Source organism: Notolepis coatsorum, assembly GCF_963971535.1.
Source record: "Notolepis coatsorum genome assembly, chromosome: 5".
Taxonomy (NCBI): domain Eukaryota; kingdom Metazoa; phylum Chordata; class Actinopteri; order Aulopiformes; family Paralepididae; genus Notolepis; species Notolepis coatsorum.
This window is the reverse complement of record NC_140169.1, coordinates 159,845,481-159,867,284: the sequence shown is the minus strand read 5'-3', so window position 1 is coordinate 159,867,284 and position 21,804 is coordinate 159,845,481. Positions and strand designations below refer to the sequence as shown.

Sequence of the window (21,804 nt, the reverse complement as noted above, 5' to 3'; positions counted from 1 at the left end):
CTTAACTCAACAACACAGAGCTAAAACCATGACTTAATTCTCAACAACAGGGAGCTAAAACCATGACTTAACTCTCAACAAGACAGAGCTAAAACCATGACTTAACTCAACAACACAGAGCTAAAACCATGACTTAACTCTCAACACAGAGCTAAAACCATGACTTAACTCTCAACAACACGGAGTTAAAACCATGACTTAACTCTCAACAAGACAGAGCTAACACCATGACTTAACTCTCAACAACACAGGGAACTAAAACCATGACTTAACTCTCAACAACACAGAGCTAAAACCATGACTTAACTCTCAACAACACAGGGAACTAAAACCATGACTTAACTCTCAACAACACAGAGCTAAAACCATGACTTAACTCAACAACACAGAGCTAAAACCATGACTTAACTCTCAACAACACAGGGAACTAAAACCATGACTTAACTCTCAACAACACAGAGCTAAAACCATGACTTAACTCTCAACAACACAGAGCTAAAACCATGACTTAACTCTCAACAAGACAGAGCTAAAACCATGACTTAACTCTCAACAACACGGAGCTAAAACCATGACTTAACTCAACAACACAGAGCTAAAACCATGACTTAACTCTCAACAACAGGGAGCTAAAACCATGACTTAACTCAACAACACAGAGCTAAAACTATGACTTAACTCAACAACACAGAGCTAAAACCATGACTTAACTCTCAACAACAGGGAGCTAAAACCATGACTTAACTCTCAACAACACAGAGCTAAAACCATGACTTAACTCTCAACAACAGGGAGCTAAAACCATGACTTAACTCTCAACAAGACAGAGCTAAAACCATGACTTAACTCTCAACAACACAGAGCTAAAACCATGACTTAACTCAACACTAGGGGTGGGAATCACCAGTTTCATCATGATACGATACGATATTGATTCTTTGGACAACGATACGATATTTGCCGATATCACAAAGTCTCTCATGATACAATACGATACGATTAGATTCAGGTGCCTGCGATCGATATGAGATGATATCATATGCCCATTTAACACAATCAGTAACATTTAGATCAACAAAAAAAAGGTCATGAAAATATCAATCTATTGTTTTTAATACAAATAGACCTCCTGTTCACTGTAAAGTGCCACGTTCTTATATATTGAGCTTTAAACTTTAAGCTAAATTTTTTGGAACTCAAAACTCACAACCTCCCTCTCCCAAACCGTTCCTACAACAATTTGTTGATGTTGCATGATCATGTATAGGCCTACATTTATTATGTATTATATTGTTTATGTTTAAATAACATTTAAACATCAAACTCCTCTGACCTCATCTGGTCTTTCCAAAGACGCGCGCACACACACACACACAGAAAGGGAGAATGCTATGCTGTAACATCTACACACACGGAGCTACTGCTGTTGTTCTTGGGCGGATATGAGACTCGCCACAGGATTTTCAAAATAAGAGTATCGATATGAATCGATCTTATTACATCGCATCGATCCGATTCGATTGTTGATAATTACATCGATGTATCGATCTGGATCGATGTATCGTCCCACCCCTACTCAACACAGAGCTAAAACCATGACTTAACTCTCAACAACACAGGGAAATAAAACCATGACTTAACTCTCAACAACACAGAGCTAAAACCATGACTTTAACTCAACAACACAGAGCTAAAACCATGACTTAACTCTCAACAACACAGGGAACTAAAACCATGACTTAACTCTCAACAACACAGAGCTAAAACCATGACTTAACTCTCAACAACACAGAGCTAAAACCATGACTTAACTCTCAACAAGACAGAGCTAAAACCATGACTTAACTCAACAACACAGAGCTAAAACCATGACTTAACTCAACAACACAGAGCTAAAACCATGACTTAACTCTCAACAACAGGGAGCTAAAACCATGACTTAACTCAACAATACAGAGCTAAAACCATGACTTAACTCAACAACACAGAGCTAAAACCATGACTTAACTCTCAACAACAGGGAGCTAAAACCATGACTTAACTCTCAACAACACAGAGCTAAAACCATGACTTAACTCTCAACAACAGGGAGCTAAAACCATGACTTAACTCTCAACAAGACAGAGCTAAAACCATGACTTAACTCTCAACAACACGGAGCTAAAACCATGACTTAACTCAACAACACAGAGTTAAAACCATGACTTAACTCTCAACAACACAGGGAACTAAAACCATGACTTAACTCTCAACAACACGGAGCTAAAACCATGACTTAACTCAACAACACAGAGCTAAAACCATGACTTAACTCAACAACACAGAGCTAAAACCATGACTTAACTCAACAACAGGGAGCTAAAACCATGACTTAACTCTCAACAAGACAGAGCTAAAACCATGACTTAACTCTCAACAAGACAGAGCTAAAACCATGACTTAACTCTCAACAACACGGAGCTAAAACCATGACTTAACTCTCAACAAGACAGAGCTAAAACCATGACTTAACTCTCAACAACACAGAGCTAAAACCATGACTTAACTCTCAACAACACAGGGCTAAAACCATGACTTAACTCAACAACACAGAGCTAAAACCATGACTTAACTCTCAACACAGAGCTAAAACCATGACTTAACTCAACAACACAGAGCTAAAACCATGACTTAACTCTCAACAAGACAGATCTAACACCATGACTTAACTCTCAACAACACAGGGAACTAAAACCATGACTTAACTCTCAACAACACAGAGCTAAAACCATGACTTAACTCAACAACACAGAGCTAAAACCATGACTTAACTCTCAACAACACAGGGAACTAAAACCATGACTTAACTCTCAACAACACAGAGCTAAAACCATGACTTAACTCTCAACAACACAGAGCTAAAACCATGACTTAACTCTCAACAAGACAGAGCTAAAACCATGACTTAACTCTCAACAACACGGAGCTAAAACCATGACTTAACTCAACAACACAGAGCTAAAACCATGACTTAACTCTCAACAACAGGGAGCTAAAACCATGACTTAACTCAACAACACAGAGCTAAAACCATGACTTAACTCAACAACACAGAGCTAAAACCATGACTTAACTCTCAACAACAGGGAGCTAAAACCATGACTTAACTCTCAACAACACAGAGCTAAAACCATGACTTAACTCTCAACAACAGGGAGCTAAAACCATGACTTAACTCTCAACAAGACAGCGCTAAAACCATGACTTAACTCTCAACAACACGGAGCTAAAACCATGACTTAACTCAACAACACAGAGCTAAAACTATGACTTAACTCTCAACAACACAGGGAACTAAAACCATGACTTAACTCTCAACAACATGGAGCTGAAACCATGACTTAACTCAACAACACAGAGCTAAAACCATGACTTAACTCAACAACACAGAGCTAAAACCATGACTTAACTCTCAACAACAGGGAGCTAAAACCATGACTTAACTCTCAACAAGACAGAGCTAAAACCATGACTTAACTCTCAACAAGACAGAGCTAAAACCATGACTTAACTCTCAACAACACGGAGCTAAAACCATGACTTAACTCTCAACAAGACAGAGCTAAAATCATGACTTAACTCTCAACAACACAGAGCTAAAACCATGACTTAACTCTCAACAACACAGAGCTAAAACCATGACTTAACTCAACAACACAGAGCTAAAACCATGACTTAACTCTCAACACAGAGCTAAAACCATGACTTAACTCTCAACAACACGGAGCTAAAACCATGACTTAACTCTCAACAAGACAGAGCTAACACCATGACTTAACTCAACAACACAGGGAACTAAAACCATGACTTAACTCTCAACAACACAGAGCTAAAACCATGACTTAACTCTCAACAACACAGGGAACTAAAACCATGACTTAACTCAACAACACAGAGCTAAAACCATGACTTAACTCAACAACACAGAGCTAAAACCATGACTTAACTCTCAACAACACAGGGAACTAAAACCATGACTTAACTCTCAACAACACAGAGCTAAAACCATGACTTAACTCTCAACAACACAGAGCTAAAACCATGACTTAACTCTCAACAAGACAGAGCTAAAACCATGACTTAACTCTCAACAACACAGAGCTAAAACCATGACTTAACTCAACAACACAGAGCTAAAACCATGACTTAACTCTCAACAACACGGGGAACTAAAACCATGACTTAACTCTCAACAACACAGAGCTAAAACCATGATTTAACTCAACAACACAGAGCTAAAACCATGACTTAACTCAACAACACAGAGCTAAAACCATGACTTAACTCTCAACAACACAGATTTAAAACCATGACTTAACTCTCAACAACAGGGAGCTAAAACCATGACTTAACTCTCAACAAGACAGAGCTAAAACCATGACTTAACTCTCAACAACACGGAGCTAAAACCATGACTTAACTCAACAACACAGAGCTAAAACCATGACTTAACTCTCAACAACACAGGGAACTAAAACCATGACTTAACTCTCAACAACACGGAGCTAAAACCATGACTTAACTCAACAACACAGAGCTAAAACCATGACTTAACTCAACAACACAGAGCTAAAACCATGACTTAACTCTCAACAACAGGGAGCTAAAGCCATGACTTAACTCTCAACAAGACGGAGCTAAAACCATGACTTAACTCTCAACAAGACCGAGCTAAAACCATGACTTAACTCTCAACAACACGGAGCTAAAACCATGACTTAACTCTCAACAAGACAGAGCTAAAACCATGACTTAACTCTCAACAAGACAGAGCTAAAACCATGACTTAACTCTCAACAACACGGAGCTAAAACCATGACTTAACTCAACAACACCGAGCTAAAACCATGACTTAACTCAACAACAGGGAGCTAAAACCATGACTTAACTCTCAACAACACCGAGCTAAAACCATGACTTACTCTCAACAACAGAGCTAAAACCATGACTTAACTCTCAACAACACAGGGAACTAAAACCATGACTTAACTCTCAACAACACAGAGCTAAAACCATGACTTAACTCAACAACACAGAGCTAAAATCATGACTTAACTCTCAACAACACAGGGAACTAAAACCATGACTTAACTCTCAACAACACAGAGCTAAAACCATGACTTAACTCTCAACAACAGGGAGCTAAAACCATGACTTAACTCTCAACAAGACAGAGTTAAAACCATGACTTAACTCTCAACAACACGGAGCTAAAACCATGACTTAACTCAACAACACAGAGCTAAAACCATGACTTAACTCTCAACAACAGGGAGCTAAAACCATGACTTAACTCTCAACAAGACAGAGCTAAAACCATGACTTAACTCTCAACAACACAGAGCTAAAACCATGACTTAACTCTCAACAACAGGGAGCTAAAACCATGACTTAACTCTCAACAAGACAGAGCTAAAACCATGACTTAACTCTCAACAACACGGAGCTAAAACCATGACTTAACTCAACAACACAGAGCTAAAACCATGACTTAACTCTCAACAACACAGGGAACTAAAACCATGACTTAACTCTCAACAACACGGAGCTAAAACCATGACTTAACTCAACAACACAGAGCTAAAACCATGACTTAACTCAACAACACAGAGCTAAAACCATGACTTAACTCTCAACAACAGGGAGCTAAAACCATGACTTAACTCTCAACAAGACAGAGCTAAAACCATGACTTAACTCTCAACAAGACAGAGCTAAAACCATGACTTAACTCTCAACAACACGGAGCTAAAACCATGACTTAACTCTCAACAAGACAGAGCTAAAACCATGACTTAACTCTCAACAACACAGAGCTAAAACCATGACTTAACTCTCAACAACACAGAGCTAAAACCATGACTTAACTCAACAACACATAGCTAAAACCATGACTTAACTCTCAACAACACAGAACTAAAACCATGACTTAACTCTCAACAACACAGGGACCTAAAACCATGACTTAACTCAACAACACAGAGCTAAAACCATGACTTAACTCTCAACAAGACGGATCTAAAATCACGACTTAACTCTCAACAACACAGGGAACTAAAACCATGACTTAACTCTCAACAACACAGAGCTAAAACCATGACTTAACTCTCAACAACACAGAACTAAAACCATGACTTAACTCTCAACAACACAGAGCTAAAACCATGACTTAACTCTCAACAAGGAGCTAAAACCATGACTTAACTCAACAACACAGAGCTAAAACCATGACTTAACTCTCAACAACACAGAGCTAAGACCATGACTTAACTCAACAACACGGAGCTAAAACCATGACTTAACTCTCAACAACACGGAGCTAAAACCATGACTTAACTCTCAACAAGACAAAGCTAAAACCATGACTTAACTCTCAACACCACAGGGAACTAAAACCATGACTTAACTCTCAACAACACGGAGCTAAAACCATGACTTAACTCTCAACAACACAGAGCTAAAACCATGACTTAACTCTCAACAACACAGAGCTAAAACCATGACTTAACTCAACAACACGGAGCTAAAACCATGACTTAACTCTCAACAACACGGAGCTAAAACCATGACTTAACTCTCAACAACACAGAGCTAAAACCATGACTTAACTCTCAACAAGACAGAGCTAAAACCATGACTTAACTCTCAACACCACAGGGAACTAAAACCATGACTTAACTCTCAACATCACGGAGCTAAAACCATGACTTAACTCTCAACAACACAGAGCTAAAACCATGACTTAACTCTCAACAACACAGAGCTAAAACCATGACTTAACTCTCAACAACACAGAACTAAAACCATGACTTAACTCTCAACAACACAGAGCTAAAACCATGACTTAACTCAACAACAACACAGGGAACTAAAACCATGACTTAACTCAACAACACAGGGAACTAAAACCATGACTTAACTCAACAACACGGAGCTAAAACCATGACTTAACTCTCAACAACAGGGAGCTAAAACCATGACTTAACTCTCAACAAGACAGAGCTAAAACCATGACTTAACTCTCAACAACACAGAGCTAAAACCACGACGTAACTCTCAACAACACAGAGCTAAAACCATGACTTAACTCAACAACACGGAGTTAAAACCATGACTTAACCTTCACTCTCAACTGTGTTAAACAAGGATTGTTTTTGCTCTGCTGTTCAACGCCAGGGCCCCCCTTTCTCTCTCTCTCTCTCTCTCTCTCTCTCTCTCTCTCTCTCTCTCTCTCTCTCTCTCTCTCTCTCTCTCTCTCTTTCTTGCTCTCTCTTCCTTTCTCTCTCCTCTTTTCCTTTCTGTCTCTCTCTCTCTCTCTCTCTCTCTCTGTAATCATTTCATCAGCTCCCTGGCCTCCCTTCAGTGAACAGTCACATAACAAAACACACTCAGTGACATATTGTACGTTTTCAACGCCATCACTTCTGGCACTCCATGAGATGGCACCCCACCTCCCCCCTCCGTCTCTGACCATATTTGATGCGCTGATTGAGCGATTCATCATGTTGTCAAGAGGGTGTGATGGAGCGGCACACTCCAGGTCAGCGGACGGCAGCGGACAAACCGCGAGAGAGACCGCGAGAGAGAGACTGTGAGAGAGACCGTGAGAGAGACCGAGAGAGACAGAGAGAGAGAGAGAGACAGAGAGAGACCGCGAGAGAGAGACCGTGAGAGAGAGAGAGAGAGAGAGAGACCGAGAGAGAGAGACAGAGAGAGAGACCGGGAGAGAGACAGAGAGAGAGACCGTGAGAGAGACCGAGAGAGAGACAGAGAGAGACGGAGAGAGAGACGGAGAGAGAGACGGAGAGAGCGAGAGGCAGATAGAGAGGCAGATCGAGAGACGGAGAGAGAGACCGTGAGAGAGATAGAGAGAGAGACCGGGAGAGAGACGGAGAGAGCGAGAGGCAGATAGAGAGACCGGGAGAGAGACAGAGAGAGAGAGAGAGACAGAGAGAGAGACAGAGAGAGAGACGGAAAGAGCGAGAGGCAGATAGAGAGACAGAGAGAGAGACCGTGAGAGATGCAGAGAGAGAGACCGTGAGAGAGACAGAGAGAGAGACCGTGAGAATGAGACCATGAGAGAGACCGGGAGAGAGAGACAGAGAGAGAGACCGGGAGAGAGACAGAGAGAGAGACCGTGAGAGAGACCGTGATGGAGAGACAGAGAGAGACCGGGAGAGAGACAGAGAGTGACGGAGAGAGATGCAGAGAGAGACCGGGAGAGAGAGAGACCGGGAGAGAGACAGAGAGAGAGACCGCGAGAGGGAGACAGCGAGAGAGAGACCGTGAGAGAGACCGCGAGAGAGACCGTGCAAGAGAGAGAGAGACCGGGAGATAGAGAGAGAGACCGAGAGAGATGCAGAGAGAGAGACCGAGAGAGAGACCGTGAGAGAGACCGAGAGAGAGACAGAGAGAGAGGCCGCGAGAGAGACAGAGAGAGATAGAGACCGTGAGAGAGACAGAGAGAGATAGACAGAGAGAGAGACAGAGAGAGAGACCGTGAGAAAGACAGAGAGAGAGACCGGGAGAGAGACCGGGAGAGAGACCGTTTGAGAGACAGAGAGAGAGAGACCGCGAGAGAGACAGAGAGAGAGACCAAGAGAGAGACAGAGAGAGAGACCGCGAGAGAGACAGAGAGAGACCGTGAGAGAGAGAGAGAGAGACCGTGAGAGAGACAGAGAGAGAGAGACCACGAGAGAGAGACAGAGAGAGAGAGAGACCGCGAGAGAAGCAGAGAGAGAGACCGAGAGAGAGACCGTGAGAGAGACAGAGAGAGAGACAGAGAGAGAGACAGAGAGAGAGAGACCGTGAGAGATTCAGAGAGAGAGACCGGGAGAGAGACAGAGAGAGAGAGCCTGTGAGAGAGACCGAGAGAGACAGAGAGAGAGACCGAGAGAGATGCAGAGAGAGAGACCGTGAGAGATGCAGAGAGAGAGACCGAGAGAGATGCAGAGAGAGATACCGTGAGAGAGACAGAGAGAGAGACCGGGAGAGAGACCGGGAGAGAGCGAGATGCAGAGAGAGAGACATACAGAGAGACAGAGAGAGAGACCGTGAGAGAGACCGAGAGAGAGACCGTGAGAGAGACCGAGAGAGAGACCGAGAGAGGGAGAGAGAGAGAGAGACCGTGAGAGAGAGAGACAGAGAGAGAGACTGTGAGAGAGAGACAGAGAGATACCGTGAGAGAGAGACAGAGAGAGAGACCGCGAGAGAGATACAGAGAGAGAGACCGGGAGAGAGAGACCGAGAGAGAGACCGAGAGAGAGACCGAGAGAGAGCCAGAGAGAGAGCCAGAGAGAGAGACCGGGAGAGAGAGACCGAGAGAGAGACCGAGAGAGAGACAGAGAGAGAGACCACGAGAGAGACCGCAAGAGAGACAGTGAGAGAGAGATACCGTGAGAGAGAGAGACCGAGAGAGAGACCGTGAGAGAGAGACCGAGAGAGAGACCGAGAGAGAGACCGTGAGAGAGACAGAGAGAGAGAGACCGCGAGAGAGACCAAGAGAGAGACAGAGAGAGAGACCGCGAGAGAGACAGAGAGAGACCGTGAGAGAGAGAGAGACAGAGAGAGAGAGACCGCGAGAGAGAGACAGAGAGAGAGAGAGAGAGAGACCGCGAGAGAAGCAGAGAGAGAGACCGAGAGAGAGACCGTGAGAGAGACAGAGAGAGAGACAGAGAGAGAGACAGAGAGAGAGAGACCGTGAGAGATTCAGAGAGAGAGACCGGGAGAGAGACAGAGAGAGAGAGCCCGTGAGAGAGACCGAGAGAGACAGAGAGAGAGACCGAGAGAGATGCAGAGAGAGAGACCGAGAGAGAGACCGTGAGAGATGCAGAGAGAGAGACCGAGAGAGATGCAGAGAGATACCGTGAGAGAGACAGAGAGAGAGACCGGGAGAGAGACCGGGAGAGAGACCGGGAGAGAGCGAGATGCAGAGAGAGAGACATACAGAGAGACAGAGAGAGAGACCGTGAGAGAGACCGAGAGAGAGACCGTGAGAGAGACCGAGAGAGAGACCGAGAGAGAGAGAGAGGGAGAGAGAGAGAGAGAGACCGTGAGAGAGAGAGACAGAGAGAGAGACTGTGAGAGAGACCGTGAGAGAGAGACAGAGAGATACCGTGAGAGAGAGACAGAGAGAGAGACCGCGAGAGAGATACAGAGAGAGAGACCGGGAGAGAGAGACCGAGAGATAGACCGAGAGAGAGCCAGAGAGAGAGACCGGGAGAGAGAGACCGAGAGAGAGACCGGGAGAGAGACCACGAGAGAGACAGAGAGAGAGACCACGAGAGAGACCGCAAGAGAGACCGCAAGAGAGACAGTGAGAGAGAGATACCGTGAGAGAGAGAGACCGAGAGAGAGACCGAGAGAGCGACCGTGAGAGAGACCGTGAGAGAGAGACCGAGAGAGAGACCGAGAGAGAGACCGTGAGAGAGAGAGACAGATATAGAGAGACTGAGAGAGACAGAGAGAGAGACCGAGAGAGAGAGAGAGAGAGAGAGAGAGAGAGAGAGAGAGAGAGAGACTTTACCATTCACTCACACATTCACTCTGACAGCAGAGGCGACCCTGGAAGTGTCTTGCTCAAGGACACACAGCCCGGGAGGAGCGGGAATCGAACCAGCAACCTTCTTATTACCAGACGACCGCTCTACCTCCTGAGCCCACTGTCACCCCATATACTTTTTTCTGACTTGAGAGAGTTCACACGCTAAACCTGTTCAGATGAGAACCATAGTCCTAAACCTGTCCAGAAGAGGACCATATAGTCCTAAACCTGTCCAGATGAGGACCATATAGTGCTAAACCTGTCCAGATGAGGACCATATAGTCCTAAACCTGTCCAGATGAGGACTGGTGCTGTTCAGATAAGAACCATATAGTCATCAGAAAGGAAGGTACTGGAGACATGGATCATCTTTAGAGACATTATTCTGCTTCAGAACTGTAGTCCGCTGCTGCTTGCGGTCCTCGCGTGACCCAGTTCACCGGTCGCTTGCTGGGAATGAAGTGTTAACATTAGCGACGCATTAAAAAGTATTAATTATTGTTATTTTTTTTATTTGCACAGGTATTACATTTTGGGGGGCAGCATGGCTGTCGGGAGATGAAATAAAATTATATATAGGAAATGTTTTGTATTTAAGTCGTTGTTTTTTGCGGGGCTACCGGGAGCTCTGTGCGTCTGGCGAGAGCTTGTATGGAACGTGCGAGAATTTTTATTGGTGCGCAAGTGCAGCCGCCAGTTAAGTGTCGCTATTATGTTTTTTTTTTTTGCTAGTATGGTCGTGAAATTGGTAATTACATTTAGCTTTTAACACGATCTGCGCCGGAAACGAGTTAACTCGTTATTGCCCGCCAATGCGTTCAGCGCCAGAAACGAGTTAACTAGTTTTTGGGATCGTTATTTCATTTATTCGCTATATCTATTCATAATTCATAGCTGCAGCCTCTGGTATACCCTGGTGAATGTGTCTGAGCTGGCAGACGGTCAACACCGCCCTCTACTGCCATGTGGAGCTATTGCATCTCATTGAAAATGGGCTGGTGTGTTTTAGGAGCCGATCTGAGCCGGGCGGGCAGGGTTTTAATACTCAGGCGAGCTAGTTCTATACAACGATGGCATCGAACAGTAACACCGCCCGCCCGTATCATATGTAACGGTCGGTAGTGTGGTACGGACCTCCACGAGCAGTATTTGGAATAGCGATCAGATAATTGGATTATTTCTTTTGCATTACATCAGATACAAGGTAAGAACACTATATATAAATTTGATCGTTGATCTGATATGTATTTCTACCGCGATCACAGCTATCTGTGTGGACCGTGTTGTGCTTATTACCGTTGACTGCTGTGGGGGGGGCGAGCGCCCCGCTACGACGGTCATTTCATGTATGCACAACGAGATATAATAATGATAATCTAGCGTAGATTTTAGGATGATTAGATAATCAGCCGAAAAATGACAACGTGATGACTGGATTACAGTAAAAATGCCTTTCTCGTCTTTTTCCTGGAATTACTGAAAAGCACCCAAACCATACTCTATTGAAAACGGTATAAAACGGAAATGTACGGATGAAAAAACAATCTGTTTCGGGCATGTTGACTGGAAGCAACTCACTGACAGTCGACGGCGTTATTAGACCCATAGATATAATATAATATAATATATTATATTTTAAGCACTCACAAATGTCGCAGTCTAAAACTATCCATTGAATAAAGACCTGGCGCTGAAGGGTGATCAGCGCCCCCTGCTGCTGGCGGTCAATGTGTTAAGTGGTATTCAAAAGGTCTTAAAATGTCTTACATACGTCTTAGTTTTCTCCACTCGAGGCAGCACTCTGGCCCTGCCGCGTCTATTCTTAACCCAAACGGTTCATGCGTTTTGCTAATCTGATTGGCCACTGACGTTTCTGGTCATGTGACATGTGCGCTCAATCGCGTGATGCGCCCATTTCCGCCTCGACCAGCAGCAAACCCTAACCCTAACCGTTCTATCGCCATACTCTAAGACAAACTCTAACCTTAACCAACTTCGAAAGAGTGCCTAAGCTTAACCGGGGAAAGAACTTGCCGTCACACGATTGGTGCGACCAGAAACATCAGTGGCCAATCAGAGCGCAAAACGGGAACGCGGAAGCATGCACCGTTTGGGTTAAGAATACAGGCGGCCCTTCCTCCTCTCTGGCACTGCCTCCTCTCTGACCCCGCCTACTCTCTGGCCCCGCCTTCGCCGTGACACGATGCAGTCCCAAAAGGGGCACTGTCACGTCACAGTCAGGGAGGGGCCACAGGGTGCAGGGTGTACCTTTCAAACACTAGATGGCAGCACAGGGGCACTTTTCCGCCTGTATTCTCTGCTCTGTGATTCTGTCCCTGAAATGTTGAAACAATGACCAGGATTTATAGGTTTCACCATATAGAAGACATATAGACATGTGTACAGCAACAAAAAAATACATGATTAGATTCAAATGTATTGTCATCATACAGCACAAGTACAGTACAAGGAAAATAAGTTTGGCATCCAACCAGAGTGCAAATGTAACAGTAAAGTACAATTGTAATATACAATGTACAGGGGATTAAACTGGGTATAAAATATATAAATTAGTACTACTGAGTATAGTGCGTCAAATGTATGTACAGAGTTGTAGTATTAATATGTACAGTGATACAGGTATAAAGACATTATGGTAGTAAGTCATACTGGCCAGCAGCGTAACTAGATCAGTGTTGTGATCCAGTGAACACCATCATGTTACAACGTTTCTCTCAGTGTTGTGATCAACATTCATATCAAGTCACAAATGCATGTAACCAAAATAATGTTGAGACTGCTATTTTATTATCGAGCTCTGACTCAAATGAAAAATCAGGTTGGCTATGCAGGTCCAGGCTGTAAATTACTGCTGTGTGTCTGGTTTATTTTACAATACAACCACATTGACATTCAAGCAACTGCCTTTTGGTTGCAATGCAGAAGTTGGCTGATGTTAGCTGATGAGTCCTGTTTATTTCTATGCCCTGGTTTTGTGTTTCAGTCCAGGGATTTCCCTGAACAATGCGGTATAGGGGCGCAACGTCGCCATGACACCGTGCCCAAAAGATTAATACAATAAAAGATTAAGTGAAATCTCGGGTAGGGCTGCAACGATTAGTCGACATAATCGACGATGTCGATTATAAAAAATCGTCGACGAGAAATTGTTGCGTCGATTAGCCATAAAAAAAAAAAAATGTATTTAATTTTTTTTTTTTTTTTTTTTTTTTTTTTTGTGCACTACCTATCTTTGTGAGAGTGGCTTCTCAGGGTTCCAGACAACATCATAACATGATGATCCCATAGCAAATTTTGGACATTGAAAACATTGTTCCCCTGCAGGAGATGATGATCAGACTAGACACACAATACATTACACACGCACTCCTCTCACTCACACACAGCGATCAGAGTAAGACACACACATACACACTCCTCTCACTCACACACAGCGATCAGAGTAAGACACACACACATACACACTCCTCTCACTCACACACAGCGATCAGAGTAAGACACACACACATTCACACTCCTCTTACTCACACACAGCGATCAGAGTAAGACACACACACATACACAAATTACACAGTACACACCTCTCACTCACACAGCGATCAGAGTAAGACACACACACAAATTACACATTACACACACTCCTCTCACTCACACAGCGATCAGAGTAAGACACACACACATACACACACACACGGACTCCTCTCACACACAGCAAACAAAAGTTATTTAAAGTACACTTCCACTTTAATTTGTATTATTTAATTTATTTATCTTGTTATGAGTGATTGCTGTATTGTTCTTCAAATACATTTTCATTTAAAGTGGCTTAAAGATCCAAATTCAAATGTTTCATGAGTCATTATTTTAATTTGCTATGGGATCATCATGTTATGATGTTGTTGTTTGGTCCTGACAAGAGTCTCAAAGTCTGGGGTGATGGTAGACAAGCAACTCTGAGGTCATGCTCAATGTCCAATCTGTTCCTCTGCTCTGTCTTCAGCTGGACCAGAGCTGAGAAGCCACTTTCACAAAGATAGGTAATTAAAAAAAAAAAACATAATTTTTTTTTTTTTCTTTTTTTTACATTGGTTTTCGATTAGTCGACTAATCGAAAAAATAATCGGCAGATTAGTCGACTACCAAATTAGTCATTAGTTGCAGCCCTAATCTCGGGTCCAGCTTAGAAACAGACGAGTCATTGTCTAAAACGTGATTGCAACTGCTCTACTGTGTCCGTGTTTACCTGTTCAACGTTAAACTATTGTACAACCTTATACATTGTATTTAAATAACGTAAATGTATTTGGAACTTTTTTTTTGGTTCTCTATTTTATTGAAATTATGTTTTTAGGTTGCAGGAAATCACAGCAAATGGCCTTCTTTATTGCAATATTTTGGGGGGGGGGGCACAGCCCTCCTCTGGACCACCCCCTAGTTGCGACTCTGCACCATCTTGTTAGAAGATCTTGTGTATCTATATTTATATTTATCTAATATCTATATTTATTTTGTGTGTATATTTATATATATATATATATATATATATATTACTTTTTTTTATATAATACAAAATAGAATATATAATAATAATGCCAAAATAACTGCACTGCTCCTACTAGTTAGGATGGTTCGATGCAGAGGACACATGTCGTGAAATATATGGACAATAATAAGATATTCCTTTATTGATCCCTTTGGGGAAATTCAGTCATCATAGCAGTATGGGGGGGGGGGGGGGGTACAGGTATGGGCAGGTTAATGGTAGAACGACATAAATATAGGCAATCAAATTTTATCTGATTATAAAAACATGATAGAGGATAAAAAAAACTAAACAATATAAATATAGAAATATGAGAAATAAACAAAGGTGCAGATGATGGTCTATCGGTTATATTATACATTACAATAAATATAGGCAATAAAGAATTTTGAATCTGAATATATATATATACAGTATATACTATGAGTAGGACTAAAAGTATACACAAGGTGCAGTACACACAAGGTGCAGTATACACAAGGTGCAGTATACACAAGGTGCAGTATACACAAGGTACAGTATACACAAGGTGCAGTACACACAAGGTGCAGTATACACAAGGTGCAGTATACACAAGGTGCAGTATACACAATGTGCAGTATACACAAGGTACAGTATACACAAGGTGCAGTATACACAAGGTGCAGTATACACAAGGTGCAGTGTACACAAGGTACAGTATACCCAAGGTGCATTATACACAAGGTGCAGTATACACAAGGTGCAGTGTACACAAGGTACAGTATACACAAGGTGCAGTACACACAAGGTGCAGTACACACAAGGTGCAGTACACACAAGGTATAGTACACACAAGGTGCAGTACACACAAGGTGCAGTACACACAAGGTGCAGTACACACAAGGTGCAGTATACACAAGGTGCAGTATACACAAGGTACAGTATACCCAAGGTGCATTATACACAAGGTGCAGTATACACAAGGTGCAGTATACCCAAGGTGCAGTATACCCAAGGTGCATTATACACAAGGTGCAGTGTACACAAGGTACAGTATACACAAGGTGCAGTACACACAAGGTGCAGTACACACAAGGTGCAGTACACACAAGGTGCAGTATACACAAGGTGCAGTACACACAAGGTGCAGTACACACAAGGTGCAGTACACACAAGGTGCAGTACACACAAGGTGCAGTATACACAAGGTGCAGTACACACAAGGTGCAGTACACACAAGGTGCAGTATACACAAGGTGCAGTACACACAAGGTGCAGTACACACAAGGTGCAGTACACACAAGGTGCAGTATACACAAGGTGCAGTATACACAAGGTGCAGTATACACAAGGTGCAGTACACACAAGGTACACAAGGTGCAGTATACACAAGGTGCAGTATACACAAGGTGCATTATACACAAGGTGCAGTATACACAAGGTGTAGTATACACAAGGTGTAGTATACACAAGGTACCCTAACTGGCATGCTATATGTCATACGTTATAGTCCGTGCAGGTTTTGGTGGTTAAGAGTCAGACACACTTAGTGGTCAGACATGTCTAATGGTTCTCAAGTGCTGCAGCCGTTAGTTCAATAAAGCTTTTCTATTCTATTGTATCGTCAGAATGAAAGCAGTCTGACTTGCTGACGTCTCTGATGTTTACCATCGTCCTCTCGTAGCAAAGCACCTTCCAGTTTCATCTTATTTTCTGGTTTCATTCATAACCGACATAAAGGCCTAGTCAACCATCAACTTTTATTCTTACTTTACTTGTTCATAGTTGTTTCTAAATGTGTATTAATTAGAATATCTAGCAATTGTATATATATATTTTTCTTAAATTAATATTTGCATTTCAAGGCGCTTGGTTCCTTCACCGATCTGCACAGCAGGAAAAGGAGGATGAGTTATTTTTTCGTCTTTTTTTACATTCGTGGAAGTTGCTGGAGCTTTTGTTGTCTTTTCTGGATCTATAGAAATAGGAAGCCACCTGCACTTGCGGGCGGCCGGGGGAGGGGGGGGGGGGGGGGTGAAGGTCATTTAGTTGTATACTCGGAGCAACACTGGACACACGCCGTCTTTGCATTAATATATTGTCCATTGACAAAGACCCGTGATTGCAACCCCCCCCCCCCCCTTATCCTCTGTCCCAATCACAAGCTTTTATTTCTTAAGTGGTACAAAAGCCATAATTGGGCCTGCTTTGAGGGGAGGTGTCAGTGTATGGGACGCGGCCGGGTGAATCCTGTTAAACGCACCTCCCTCGGCATCCCCCCCCCCTGGTCGGGGGGTCACTGAGATCACTAGCTTTTCTCCAAATGGCCATTTTGGCTGGCAGGTGCACTATACCCTTATTCTCAGAGATTGTCTATCCGCTCTTAATGCCTGGCAGGTTGATTGCTCTGGCAGCGGCGGGCGGCGCCGGGGGAGGGGGGGCTGACGAGCGGCACCAGCTGAAACATGGTGATTACTGTTTTCCCTTCAAGCCCTGATTGAGGCCCTTGAAAGGAAGGATTTTAACCTTCTCCCTGTTGCTTCTTCCAGAGTGCGGCGGCTGCTGCTGCTTCTGCACATCGAAGGAGCGGGTTGTGTGTGTCGTCGAGCCAGGCTCTGTAAACTCTTATCAGAACCTCCCCCCTCCTCTCCCCCCCTCCCTCACCCCCCGGTCTGCCATCTGAGAAAGAGGGGGTGGGGGGGGGGGGGGTCGCTTTATAGACAGAGTGACAGAGACATTATCATTTAGATTATCTCAGTGGGATAGGAAATGGTTGTGTGCCACGCTGTCGCCATAGATTAACTATAACGCCTGTACAGAGAGACACCGCTTGTTATATCAAGACACAGACCTGTAGGAACCAAGAGACATACCTGTAGGAACCAAGACAGACCTGTAGAAACCAAGAGACAGACCTGTAGGAACCAAGAGACAGACATGTAGGAACCAAGAGACAGACCTGTAGGAACCAAGAGACAGACCTGTAGGAACCGAGAGACGGACCTGTAGGAACCGAGAGACGGACCTGTTGGAACCGAGAGACGGACCTGTAGGAACCAAGAGACAGACCTGTAGGAACCAAGAGACAGACCTGTAGGAACCAAGAGACAGACCTGTAGGAACCAAGAGACGGACCTTCAGGAACCAAGAGACAAGAGACAGACCTGCAGGAACCAAGAGACAGACCTGTAGGAACCAAGAGACGGACCTGCAGGAACCAAGAGACAAGAGACAGACCTGTAGGAACCAAGAGACGGACCTGTAGAAACCAAGAGACTGACCTGCAGGAACCAATAGACAGACCTGTAGGAACCAAGAGACGGACATGTAGGAACCAAGAGACGGACCTGCAGGAACCAAGAGACAGACCTGTAGGAACCAAGAGACAGACCTGTAGGAACCAAGAGACAGACCTATAGGAACCAAGAGACAGACATGTAGGAACCATACAGGAACCAAGAGACAGACCTGTAGGAACCAAGAGACAGACCTGTAGGAACCAAGAGACAGACCTGTAGGAACCAAGTGACAGACCTGTAGGAACCAAGAGACAGACCTGTAGGAACCAAGAGACGGACCTGTAGGAACCAAGAGACGGACCTGTAGGAACCAAGAGACAGACATGTAGGAACCAAGAGACGGAGCTGTAGGAACCAAGAGACAGACCTATAGGAACAAAGAGACAGACCTGTAAGAACCAAGACCTGTAGGAACCAAGAGACAGACCTGTAGGAACCAAGAGACGGACCTGTAGGAACCGAGAGACGGACCTGTAGGAACCGAGAGATGGACCTGTAGGAACCAAGAGACAGACCTGTAGGAACCAAGAGACAGACCTGTAGGAACCAAGAGACGGACCTGTAGGAACCAAGAGACAGACCTGTAGGAACCAAGAGACGGACCTGTAGGAACCAAGAGACAGACCTGTAGGAACCAAGAGACAGACCTGTAGGAACCAAGAGACGGGCCTGTAGGAACCAAGAGACGGACCTGTAGGAACCAAGAGACGGACCTGTAGGAACCAAGAGACGGACCTGTAGGAACCAAGAACCAAGAGACGGACCTGTAGGAACCAAGAGACGGACCTGTAGGAACCAAGAGACGGACCTGTAGGAACCAAGAGACGGACCTGCAGGAACCAAGAGACAAGATACAGACCTGAAGGGACCAAGAGACATACCTGCAGGAACCAAGAGACAAGAGACAGACCTGTAGGAACCAAGAGACGGACCTGCAGGAACCAAGCGACAAGAGACAGACCTGTAGGAACCAAGAGACAGACCTGTAGGAACCAAGACCTGTAGGAACCAAGAGACAGACCTATAGGAACCAAGAGACAGACCTGTAGGAACCATACAGGAACCAAGAGACAGACCAGTAGGAACCAAGTGACAGACCTGTAGGAACCAAGAGACAGACATGTAGGAACCAAGAGACAGACCTGTAGGAACCAAGAGACGGACCTGTAGGAACCAAGAGACGGACCTGTAGGAACCAAGAGACAGACCTGTAGGAACCAAGAGACTGAGCTGTAGGAACCAAGAGACAGACCTATAGGAACCAAGAGACAGACCTGTAAGAACCAAGACCTGTAGGAACCAAGAGACAGACCTGTAGGAACCAAGAGACAGACCTGTAGGAACCGATAGACAGACCTGTAGGAACCAAGAGACGGACCTGTAGGAACCAAGAGACGGACCTGCAGGAACCAAGAGACAGACCTGTAGGAACCAAGAGACAGACCTGTAGGAACCAAGACCTGTAGGAACCAAGAGACAGACCTATAGGAACCAAGAGACAGACCTGTAGGAACCATACAGGAACCAAGAGACAGACCTGTAGGAACCAAGAGACAGACCTGTAGGAACCAAGTGACAGACCTGTAGGAACCAAGAGACGGACCTGTAGGAACCAAGAGACGGACCTGTAGGAACCAAGAGACAGACCTGTAGGAACCAAGAGACAGACCTATAGGAACAAAGAGACAGACCTGTAAGAACCAAGACCTGTAGGAACCAAGAGACAGACCTGTAGGAAGCAAGAGACGGACCTGTAGGAACCGAGAGACGGACCTGTAGGAACCGAGAGACAGACCTGTAGGAACCAAGAGACAGACCTGTAGGAACCAAGATACAGACCTGTAGGAACCAAGTGACAGACCTGTAGGAACCAAGAGACAGACCTGTAGGAACCAAGAGACGGACCTGTAGGAACCAAGAGACGGACCTGTAGGAACCAAGAGACGGACCTGTAGGAACCAAGAGACAGACCTGTAGGAACCAAGAGACAGAGCTGTAGGAACCAAGAGACAGACCTATAGGAACAAAGAGACAGACCTGTAAGAACCAAGACCTGTAGGAACCAAGAGACGGACCTGTAGGAACCAAGAGACGGACCTGTAGGAACCGAGAGACTGACCTGTAGGAACCGAGAGACTGACCTGTAGGAACCGAGAGACGGACCTGTAGGAACCAAGAGACAGACCTGTAGGAACCAAGAGACTGACCTGTAGGAACCAAGAGACAGACCTATAGGAACCAAGAGACAGACCTGTAGGAACCAAGACCTCTAGGAACCAAGAGACAGACCTGTAGGAACCAAGAGACAGACATGTAGGAACCAAGAGACAGACCTGTAGGAACCAAGAGACAGACCTGTAGGAACCAAGAGACAGACCTGTAGGAACCAAGAGACGGGCCTGTAGGAACCAAGAGACGGACCTGTAGGAACCAAGAGACGGACCTGTAGGAACCAAGAGACAGACCTGTAGGAACCAAGAGACGGACCTGTAGGAACCAAGAGATGGACCTGTAGGAACCAAGAGACGGACCTGCAGGAACCAAGAGACGGACCTGTAGGAACCAAGAGACGGACCTGTAGGAACCAAGAGACAGACCTGTAGGAACCAAGAGACAGACCTGTAGGAACCAAGAGACAGACCTGTAGGAACCAATAGACAGACCTATAGGAACCAAGAGACGGACCTGCAGGAACCAAGAGACAAGATACAGACCTGAAGGGACCAAGAGACATACCTGCAGGAACCAAGAGACAAGAGACAGACCTGTAGGAACCAAGAGACGGACCTGCAGGAACCAAGAGACAAGAGACAGACCTGTAGGAACCAAGAGACAGACCTGTAGGAACCAAGACCTGTAGGAACCAAGAGACAGACCTATAGGAACCAAGAGACAGACCTGTAGGAACCATACAGGAACCAAGAGACAGACCAGTAGGAACCAAGTGACAGACCTGTAGGAACCAAGAGACAGACATGTAGGAACCAAGAGACAGACCTGTAGGAACCAAGAGACGGACCTGTAGGAACCAAGAGACGGACCTGTAGGAACCAAGAGACAGACCTGTAGGAACCAAGAGACTGAGCTGTAGGAACCAAGAGACAGACCTATAGGAACCAAGAGACAGACCTGTAAGAACCAAGACCTGTAGGAACCAAGAGACAGACCTGTAGGAACCAAGAGACAGACCTGTAGGAACCGAGAGACGGACCTGTAGGAACCGAGAGACGGACCTGTAGGAACCAAGAGACAGACCTGTAGGAACCAAGAGACAGACCTGTAGGAACCAAGAGACAGACCTGTAGGAACCAAGAGACGGACCTTCAGGAACCAAGAGACAAGAGACAGACCTGCAGGAACCAAGAGACGGACCTGTAGGAACCAAGAGACGGACCTGC

At 44.7% G+C, this 21,804-nt stretch overlaps 1 protein-coding gene across 2 annotated transcripts in view; it reads left to right on the top strand.

Moving 5' to 3' along the window:
• dync1i2a (dynein, cytoplasmic 1, intermediate chain 2a) overlaps positions 1-21,804 on the top strand; it is a 257,355-nt gene that overhangs the window by 108,370 nt on the left and 127,181 nt on the right. The gene's annotated exons all lie outside the window — the stretch shown is intronic.